This window comes from Oncorhynchus mykiss, chromosome 18 (genome assembly GCF_013265735.2).
Source record: "Oncorhynchus mykiss isolate Arlee chromosome 18, USDA_OmykA_1.1, whole genome shotgun sequence".
NCBI lineage: Eukaryota > Metazoa > Chordata > Actinopteri > Salmoniformes > Salmonidae > Oncorhynchus > Oncorhynchus mykiss.
The window spans coordinates 34,142,196-34,149,429 of record NC_048582.1 but is presented as its reverse complement, the minus strand read 5'-3'; positions in this window follow the sequence as shown (position 1 = coordinate 34,149,429).

The following is a 7,234-nucleotide window of genomic DNA, read 5'->3' as shown; positions in this document are numbered from 1 at the left end:
AACCTTAACTACATATCGTAATGAATCATGTGTAAATTGAGCAAGTTGAGATGGTCAAAACATATTGATACAACAGTAGCTAAGGTGGGGAGAAGTCTGTCCATAATAATACGCTACTCTGCTTTCTTAACAACACTATCAACAAGGCAAGCCCTACAGGCCCTAGTTTTGTCACACCTACTGTAAACTACTGGTCAGTAGTGTGGTCAGGTGCCACAAAGAGGGACTTTTGCAGTTGGGTCAGAGCAGAGCAGCACGGCTGGCCATTAAAAGTACACGGAGAGCTAACAATAATGACATGTCAATGTCAATCTCTCATGGCTCAAAGAGGAAGAGAGATTGACTTCATCACTACTTGTTTTTTAAGAGGTGTTGACATGCTGAATGTACCGAGTTGTCTTTTTAAAATATTTGCACAGACACCCATGCATACCCCACAAAACATACCACCAGAGTTCTCTTCACAGTCCTCAAGTCCAGAACAGACTATGGGAGGTGCACAGTACTACATAGCGCAACTGACTACACGGATCTCTATTCCACATCAGGTAACTGATGAAAGCAGTAGAATCAGATTTTTAAAAACAGGTAAAAGTAGACCTTATGTAATGAAGAGAATAGACACACACAAAGGTACAGACACATGCATACGCGTTCATTGTGATTTTGTTGTGTGGTGGTATTAAACATTTTGTATTGCAGATATGTAGTGGTGTAATAATGTTAATGTTATATGATGTACTGTTTTATCTTTTGTTTTATATGTAATGTAAGTGCTTTAATATGTTTGGACCCCAGGAAGAGTAGCTGCTGCCTAATGGGGATCCGTAATAAATACAAAATACTGCCTACTTTGACACACTTTTCCATTGGTTTAACTGAGAAAAATTAGACCCCATGAAAGATAATTTTGAAGTCGCCTTTTAGGATTTACTTTGACTCACTCTGCCACCCAGGTCAACTAATAACAGGTAACGAGTGTCGTCAGAAGGATGAGACCAAGGTGCAGCGTTCTTTGAGTTCCATGTAATTTATTAATGAAGTGAAACTTTAGAAAAGACAGAACAATAGAGAATACAACGACCGAACAGCTTCAATGTGCAAACTACCTGCACACAAACAAAGAACAAGATCACACACAGAAGGAGAGAAAGGGCTGCCTAAGTATGATCCCCAATCAGAGTCAACGATAGACAGCTGCCTCTGATTGGGAACCACACTCGGCCAGAAACAAAGAAATAAAGAACATAGAATGCCCACCCAAATCACACCCTGACCAAACCAAATAGAGACATAAAAAGGCTCTCTAAGGTCAGGGTGTGACATAACACTCACAGGAATTCCACAAGGATCTGAACAGTGGGCCTGCCACTGGGGCAATACTGTATATGCCCACCATTGTTGGTATAGCCCTGTACATTAATGATAGTATATAAAATGGATAGACATTGGAGTGTAACTCTATATCTAATGCTATTCCTTTCATAAATCATATCATAACCTTTATTTCATTTTGTTTTATGACCACCAGTACCCTTTATTTATTTGTTTATGTTTTATTTGACCAAGTTATACATTATTTTACCTAATTTGATCAGGCATTCATATACTTATACTTAAACATATACTTTCCTTGTGGTCTGTAACACTTGCACAGAACTGAGTTCAAAAGTTCAAATTAGTGCTGGTAAATTCCTTCCCATAAACACAGACTAGGCTAGAGTGGAGATCAAATGTATGACAATGCCATGAGACAGACACTTTTTACATCATGCACATTTCTCCGATCAAATAGCTTAAGATGAACCTAAAATAAAAAAAATGCGATAAAACTACTTCTGTATTTCCCACTGTATAAACACATTAATTCTCATTGCAAATAGGCTCAGGGTAACTCCTGATGAAGTTGTGTAGCTGATATTCAGAGCTTAAATAGCCAAAATGATTAGTCACAAGAATCAGGACTTAATAAAGCCTGTTTTACAAATGGTGGGCCTACCAACTAAATTGCAGCTGACACTGTAGGCTACACCCCAGTGAGCACGGGCCGACATCTTTTGGACATCTTTTTTTGGTCCTGTTCGGACATCTTTTTTGGTATGGTCAGGACCGGCCTTGATTTCAACATCCACGGACCGGAACAAATCTGAACCAATCACAGACATCTATGTTTGGTTCAGATTTGGGCCGGTCCGGGCTGGCCTTGACTTGGCCCAAACATTTGAGTGAACCAATTATAGACATGTTTCAGAAGTTTGGACAGCACAACACAGCAGAGTACAGTACATTACAGTGCAGTAAAGAAAAGTAGATTACAGTACAATACAATACAGTAGAGCACAGAAAGTAAAGTATAGTTCAGTACAGTACAATAATACAGTACAGTAGAGTATAGTACAGTATAATGTACTGTATTGTACCCTACTTTACTCTAATCTCGCTACCCAGCAGTAAAATTATTGCGAAAGTTGGGGGGAATGACATTAACAATTGTGATTTCCGTTGTGTGAAGGAAGGAAGCGAAGTCTCCTCCCTCGCAAAAGGAGACTCTCAGCCAAATCCCTCCCTTCCACTCATTTCACCCTTGTTTATGATCCGTGTGGACACGCACAAAGCAGTAAACACGGAAGATTTCAGTGAGGATGTTTTTAACAGTTATTTAGAATCTTAGCAGTGTCCATTCCATCCCGTCATTTAAGCCAATGCAACAGTTGGGCTTAAAAATGTTGACTGACGAAGGGGATATTTTAGCATGCTTGCCAACAGGCTATGGCAAAGTTTAATATATCAAGCGATGTATGGAGAAAAGTTACTCAAGCAACTGTGTTCAGTAAGCGGTTGAAAGAACTGGCAGTGGACTAAGTGCACACTGTTGTTCACCGGTAAGTCTACATTTCAGGCAAAATCCTGGCTAGACATTGACATTCCAATTGCAGCTAGCTAGCTGTATCATTCATCCTACTTTACTACTTGTATTTATTTTATTTTATTTAACCTTTATTTAACTAGGCAAGTCAGTTAAGAACAAATTATTTTTTACAATGACAGCCTACCAAAAGACAGAAAGCCTCCTGCGGAGATGGTGGCTGGCATTAAAAATATAATATAAAAATATATATATAGGACACTACTACTATTATATATATAGGACAAAACACACATCACGACAAGAGACACATCACAACACTACATAAAGAGAGACCTAACACAACAACATAGCATGGCAGCAACACATGGCAACACAGCATGGTAGCAACACAACATGACAACAACATGGTAGCAACACAAAATGGCAGCAGCACAACATGATAGCAGCACAAAGCATGGTACAAACATTATTGGGCACAGACAACAGCACAACGGACAAGAAGATAGAGATAACAATACGTCACGCAAAGCAGCCACAACCGTCAGTAAGAGTGTCCATGATTGAGTTGTTGAATGAAGAGATTGAGATATAACTGTCCAGTTTGAGTGTTTGTTGCAGCTTGTTCCAGTCTCTACCTGAAGCGAACTGAAAAGTTGAGCGACCCAGGGATGTGTCCTATAAGGAGCATTGGGCAAATCTGATGGCCGATCTATAAAGAACATATAGCCAGCCGCCCGATCTATAAATTACGTCTCCGTAATCTAGCACAGATAGAATGTTCATCTGAATCAGGGTTAATTTGGCAGCTGGGATGAAAGAGGAGCGATTACAATAGAGGAAACCAAGTCTAGATTTAACTTTAGCCTGCAGCTATCAACTGGCCAGCTGTATCAGTCCGCTTTAGATACGGGGGAAAACAAAGAGTATGCAATTGTATCTTACCCGTGGTCTGAAATCAGAGTAGATAGCCGGAGTGAATTTACCAGCTAGTACGTCTATCAACAGTTGCAGTGGCATTCTATGGAAATGGATACAGAGTGGAGCCTTTTGTTAAGATATGTAGCTAGCTAGCTAGCTAAACAATGGACCATAATCACAACTCATGACGTTATTACCCAGCAGAAATCTGCAGGTAGCTAACCAACCTGGGTCTATGGCTATAACTAGTCAAGCAAATGTGTCTGAGATACAAAGAATAAGATCTTACACAACGTTAGCTAGCGACCCAGCCAGCTAACGTTAGCTGGCTAACAGTACACTTGAAATGAAACCACTTTCTGTCAAAATTAGAAATGTGTAATATCTGAAAATGTAGCTAGCAGGACTTTCTTACCAGTATACATCATGGGTGGACACGTCCCCTGTCTGATGCCATTCATGGTTGCCCTTAGTAGTTTGAAGATGTAATCCAGACTGGTGTTTTCTCCATCTCCATAGCTATTATACTCGAATTCCACTGAACGTTAGCTATTGAGCCAGCCAGCTAACGTTAACTGCTAACAGTACACTTTAATTTTACATTAGGTTTATGCAATTTTACTACGCAATACATTATAAAAAAGCCACGTTTAACGCGATTAACTGGACCTACTGACCAGCTCCAATAGACAGACGCGTGCTATGTGGCAGACCAATACAAACTCGTCTCTCGGCATGTCCAGCCCACTCATTATCTCAGTCAATCATTACTAGCGGGAAGATTGCTCCCCTTTTCTTTGGCTAAACCAACTAGGCTCATCATTTAACTGTTGTATTCCTATTTACAGACGGCTTACAAGTTTGTTATTAAGGCACATGAAAGTTCACATGTTCGAGAAGGCATTTCTGCCAAAATAAACTGCATTTAGATTTTTTTTAAATAAGTTTACTTTCAAATGGCTGTCCTGTGAAGTAGTGACCTGCGACATACGCCTAGTTTCCTGAAACGGGTCACATTTGAGGAAAACAGCTATAACCCTTAAAGGACGTTTCTGTTTCTGTCTAGGTCCTGAAATCGAAATCGATATTCTATCAAGTTAGCCAGCTAATAAGGTAGCATCACTGATGAAAGGGGGGAAACTGAGCCTGTTGTTATTTAGCTTATGTTAGCTAAAGGTTTGCTTGCTACCTAGACAACCTTGCAAGTGTGTGTTTCGGGATAGGGTAAACAACTAGCTATTTTCAGGTTGTTTTGTGCTTCGCTATTGTTATATCATATTGTAGCTGGGGATTTTAGCAAAGTCAGTTTGAGGAAAACAAAGTTCTATCAACACATTGACTGTACGACTCGCGCTGAAAAAACTCTCGACCACTGTTACTCCCCCTTCTGGGATGCCTACAACGACCTCCTCAGCCCTCCCTTCAGCAAATCAGATCACAACTCCATTTTGTTCCTTCCTTCATATACGCAGAAACTCAAACAGGAAGTACCCGTGCTAAGGTCTATTCAATGCTGGTCTGACCAATCGGAATCCATGCTTCAAGATTGTTTTGAGCACTGGTATATGTTCCGGGTAGCCTCTGAGAATAACATTAACGTATACACTGTAACTGAGTTCATCAGGAAGTGTATAGGGGATATTGTTCCCACTGTGACAATTAAAACCTACCCAAACCAGAAACTGTGGATAGATGTCAGCATTCGAGCACCATATTTAACCAAATAGTGTAGTTAATCCCTCTGTAAGGCAATCAAACAGGCAAAATGTCAATACAGAGACAAAGTGGAGTCATAATTCAACGGCTCAGATACGAGACGTATGTGGTAGGGTTGACAGGCAATCATGGGTTACAAAGGGAAAACCAGCCACGTCGCGGACACCAACGTCTTGCTCCCGGACAGCTAAACACCTTCGCCCACTTTGAGGATAACACAGTGCAACCGACACGGCCCGCTCCCAAGGACTGTGGGCTCTTGTTCTCTGTGGCTGAAGTGAGTAAGACATTTAAGCCTAGCAAGGCTGCCGGCCCAGACGGCAACCATAGACGCATCCGCAGAGCATGCGCTGACCAGCTGGCTGGAGTGTTTACAGACATATTCAATCTCTCCCTATCCCAATCTGCTGTCCCCACTTGCTTCAAGCTGCCCACCATTGTTCCTGTACCCAAAAAAGCTAAGGTAACTGAACTAAATTACTATCGCCCCGTAGCACTAATTTCTGTCATTATGAAGTATTTTGAGAGGCTCATATCACCTCTACCATACCTGACACCCTAGACCCACTTCAATTTGCATACCGCCCCAATAGATCCACAGACGATGCATTGCACACAGCCCTATCCCATCTGGACAAGAGGAATACCTATGTAAGAATGCTGTTCATTGATGATCAACTGTTCAGATGAAACTGCGTGAATCAGGCCTTCATGTTCGAATTGCTGCAAAGAAACGACTACTAAAGGACACCAATAAGAAGAAGAGACTTGCTTGGGCCAATGTGTCCTGTGGGGGTGCTTTGCTGGTGACACTGTCAGTGATTTATTTAGAATTCAAGGCGCACTTAACCAGCATGGCTAACACAGCATTCTGCATTGATACGCCATCCCATCTGGTTTTCGCTGAGTGGGACTATCATTTGTTTTTCAACAGGACAATGACCAAACACACCTACAGGCTGTGTAAGGACTATTTGACCAAGATGGAGAGTACTGGAGTGCTGCATCAGATGACCTGGCCTCCACAATCACCTGATCTCAAACCAATTGAGATGGTTTGGGATGAGTTGGACTGCAGAGTGAAGGAAAAGCAGCCAGCAAGTGCTCAACACATGTGGGAACTCCTTCAAGAATGTTGGAAAAGCATTCCAGGTGAAGCTTAGGGCACCTGAGTGGAGCAACGGTCCAAGGCAATGCATCGCTGTGCTTGAAGCGTCACTACAGACACCCTGGTTCGATTCCAGGCTGTATCACAGCCGGCCGTGATTGGGAGTCCCATAGGGCGGCGCACAATTGGCCAGGCGTTGTCCGGGTTTGGCCGGTGTAAATAAGAATTTGTTCTTAACTCACTTGCCTAGTTAAATACATGTAAAAAAAAAAATAAAAAAATAAAAAAAGTAAAAACATAAATTAAATTGATAATATGATTTTTTTTTTATAAAAAGACGGTTGGTTGAGAGAATGCCAACAGTGTGCAAAGCTGTCATGAAGGCAAAACATGGCTATTTTGAAGAATCTCAAGTATTGTCACTTCTACTCCTGCTCCTCCCCTCCGACGTTCGACGTCGCCGGTATACTAACCATCATGGCATCCATCATTACACACACCAGGCAACTACCATTACGCGCACCTCTACTTCATCATGAGGCACCTGGACTCCATTACCTCACTCATTATCTGGCACTCTCTTAGGTTCTTTCCCCAGTTTTCCCAGTCAGTATTATATTATT